The sequence below is a fragment of the Coregonus clupeaformis genome, unplaced genomic scaffold, assembly GCF_020615455.1.
Source record: "Coregonus clupeaformis isolate EN_2021a unplaced genomic scaffold, ASM2061545v1 scaf1236, whole genome shotgun sequence".
Classification (NCBI taxonomy): Eukaryota; Metazoa; Chordata; class Actinopteri; order Salmoniformes; family Salmonidae; genus Coregonus; species Coregonus clupeaformis.
Window position 1 is genome coordinate 161,537 of NW_025534690.1, and position 3,817 is coordinate 165,353.

At 43.4% G+C, this 3,817-nt stretch overlaps 1 long non-coding RNA gene across 1 annotated transcript; it reads right to left on the reverse strand.

Moving 5' to 3' along the window:
* Positions 1 to 1,569: 1,569 nt before the first annotated feature.
* On the reverse strand, positions 1,570 to 2,558 carry LOC123486484. Its single transcript, XR_006659390.1, has 3 exons — positions 2,469 to 2,558; positions 2,041 to 2,128; positions 1,570 to 1,644 (listed from the first exon to the last, which is right to left on the reverse strand). It is a non-coding gene; the product is annotated as an uncharacterized LOC123486484 (long non-coding RNA).
* Between the last annotated feature and the right edge of the window lie 1,259 nt (positions 2,559 to 3,817).

Here is a 3,817-nt window from a genome sequence, read left to right on the forward strand (position 1 = left end):
GTAGTCTATGTACGGGTAGTTAATATCACATGATTTGGGGAGAGCTGGTTTAGTAATAAAAAGGTGGCTTATGGCTTGTTCATTGCGCATTCCCACATACTTGATTCCTGAGGCTTGAGCTGCCTTAGCTACTTCAATGACTGGAACACCAACTATTCCAAACATATATTCTACATTCTGTAGAGAGTTACATGTAGATACAGTATATTTACCTTTTTTTAAACATTTTTAGTCATTTAGCAGGCGCTCTTATCCAGAGCGATTTACAGTTAGTGAGTGCATACATTTTCATACTGAATTGTATATGAATTGTTACAATGTAGTTTAGATTTTCTTTGCATTGACACACACATTGGCATGCATCAACAAGGGTGTTAACATATACTATTCCACATAAACATCTAAATGTTTTTCTACAACAATATTAATAGTTAGCTATACCAGTGCAATGACCTATGGCACACTTTCACAACTCATAGTGTTACATTCTCACTGCCAAGGACATGATCAGCGACTAATATATTATTAGCAACACGGTTACACAGTATAACACTCTTTTATATATATTGCACACACTTCACCTGAGCTTTTAGTGCCTCTGCAATGAGCTGAGCCCCAGTCACATCTTCCATTATTATTGTCGAGAAATCTGTTCAAAGTGCAAACGCGGTTAGCAATGATTTCTTGGACTTGTTGTTCAGTAGCTTATAAATCGTGTTTAGATCTCTTGCAAATCATTAGTTTTGTCTGCTTTCCAGCATGCATTACATGAGTAGCTTTTTCTTCTTCAGTGGGGTTTATAGGCAGTTGGCATCCAACGTTATGGTGCATTACTGCCCCCTATTGTACAGAAGTGTGGACATGAGCCGTGCAATAGCAGTCATGAATATTTAATAAACTAGTAGCATTTTTCTTTTTTTATTGCAAGAAATACATAATAAGCCCTCATTATGTGTTTATAACTGCACTTTACTTAACACTTAACTCAATTAAGTCATTATGAGTGTATGACAGTATGAAAAAAAAAATGTATGCACTCACTAACTGTAAGTCGCTCTGGATAAGAGCTTCTGCTAAATGACTAAAATGTAAAATGTAAATGACTTGAGTGTATGCATTATAGATATAGGCTTCATAGAAAGTGTTACAAATGTTCTCCTGTCATCTTATAGGAGATCCATTCATGGATTTAGTTATGGCTTGAGAATGTGACTGGTCTACGGAGTTCTCCTTTATGTCTGTCTTTATATGTGACAACAACTTTTCTGTATTATGTGTATTTCCACAATCAATAATCATAAACGGTACTTCACTATGAATACTTTTGACTATGTGGTTTGAAGTACTTTACCGTTATCTTGCACATACATGAAGACTACTATAGACAGAAATCAATGCAGTAATGTTTTATTAAATAAAGGCTCTGATTAAAATATCATATTAATAAAATCAGGCATTTGGCTAATTCTTCTTCCCAGAAGCTCCTCTGAATGGTTTGGAGATGGCTCTGGAGAGGCGTGTAACACCCTGACTATGAGTGGGCGTTTACGGGACTGGGACTCCTGGGGAGGGGGGCCGGTGTGGTTGTCAGGTCCTCCTTGGGTGGGGAAGTGGATGGAACCTCTGGAACCTCACACTCAGCATCTGTCATAAGAACATTTCATAATCAGAAAATGAATGTGTGTGTTTGTGTCTGTCCGTCTGTCCGTCTGTCCGTCTGCCTGTCCGTCTGTCTGCCTGTCTGCCTGTCTGTCCGTCTGCCTGTCTGTCCGTCTGTATGCCTGTCTGCCTGTCTGTCTGTCTGTCCGTCAGTCTGTCTGTCTGTCTGTCTGTCTGTCTGCCTGCCTGCCTGTCCGTCTGCCTGTCCGTCTGTCTGTCTGCCTGTTTGCCTGTCTGTCTGTCTGCCCGTCCGTCTGCCTGTCAGTCTGCCTGTCTGTCTGCATGTCTGTCCGTCGGTCTGCCTGTATCTGTTGTCACTGTTTTAACAAGCTTGTCATAGGGTGATACATCAATATGACATTATCGATGCTTATCACTTACCCTGTGAAATATGAGTCTCTCTGAGACGTTTGGTAGGCAGAGCATCCTGTTCTGGATGTCTCTTCGGTTTCCCTTTTGTCTTGAACAGCTGTTGACAAAACACATCAGGACAACTGAGCCTGTGTAAAATACAGAGTGTGCATCCTAAAAGGCACCCTATTCGCTACGTAAGGCACTACTTTTGACAAGGGCCCAGAGAGCTCTGGTAAAAAGTCGTGCACTATATAGGGAATAGGGTGCCATTTGGTCATAACCATTGACTCTCTCCCATGTGTATTAGGATTGCATTACAGCGTCCTCACTCAACTCCTAAAGACAATGACAACAGTTTTGTTCTAATGCTGAGAGACAATAGGGGTGTAGTGAATCTGTAGGGTAAATTTCAGCCCTGCCTTACAGAGGTAATCTCAAAACACAGAGCACCCTACCTTAATCATGATCTTTGGAAACTTATGCATTTTCGGTGGGAAACGCCACTTCCTGTTCTTCTTAGTCTCTTCCCCTCTGGCAGAGGAAGGCGGGCCATGCCGTCAGCCTTTACATCAGCCGGGCTAAGGCTCCTGGCGGGAATTCCTCAGTAGCATTAAGGTCAGCTACAACACCATGAGTGATGTCACTTGTGGCATTGCTGGTGTCTGAGTGAGAAGAGCGCGCTAGTGTGACCGACCTGTGTACAATAACTGGGAGAAGAGGGCGCGGCCATTGAAGTCAGTCACTGCATCCCAAATGGCATTCTCTTCACTTTATAGTGCACTACTTTTGACCAGGGCCCATAGGGTCTGGTCAAAAGTAGTGCACTAAATATGGAAGAAGGTGCCATTTTGGACACAACCAGTGAATTTCACATCATAAAACGCAATGTATTGAGCATCATGTTACAATTAAGTCCTATGCAGATGAAAATAGGTACTTTCACTTACCATCCTCCATTGTAGACTTGGACACATAAGTCAGGCTGTCCATCACCACGTCTGTCATCAACTTGATGACCTGATCCAAAACCATTTCAGCCGATGGTGGCATAGGCCTTCCCATACACTGCCCCAGGAGTCTCCTAACAGAAGTCTGGGCAAAGTTGTAAATGAGCTCTGAGGCATCGTCCTTTGACAGCTTCCTCAGGGCTGGTTTAGGCAGCGCTGGTTGAGAGAGGCTTCTGTGGCCAACCATGGATTGAAGCTGGCGGTTTATGGTTATCTCCTGAATGAGACCATGGACCTTTGCGATCAGGTTGCCAGATGCACCTTGAAGGGCTTCAACTGACAGGAGCCTATCCAGATGTTCTTCTGCTGAAGTCATCTCTGGGTAGATCCGTCTTCAATGTGTCCATTATAGTTTTCACTATGATATTGGTGTCAGATATGTTTATTTCTTGTTGGCTCACAAGCGTTGACCGTGAACCTGTCTCGTCCATTGCGATAAGGTATGGGATTCTGTCCTTGTGATTTCATCGGCCAGCGCTCATGTCAGGCAACTGGTCAAGGCTCTCCAGTACAGAGTCTAACATGTTAGTGGCTATCAGACACTCCTCACTTGCAATCTGCCCAACAGATGAACTCTCAGAGTTGGCCACTCTACACTTGATCACATTTAGGATCCAAGCTGGGCGTCTTCTTTGCAGTTTTGCTAAAGCCTTCTTGGCTGACTGCCACTGTTACGTCTTTTAGAGCCACAAGAGGTTTGCAATTTTCACTCAATCCACTGCCGTGGAGAGGAGAGGCTCTCTTCAAGCTGTTGTTGCTCACAACTGACATACTCCTGGTGGGCGAGTGACATCCTC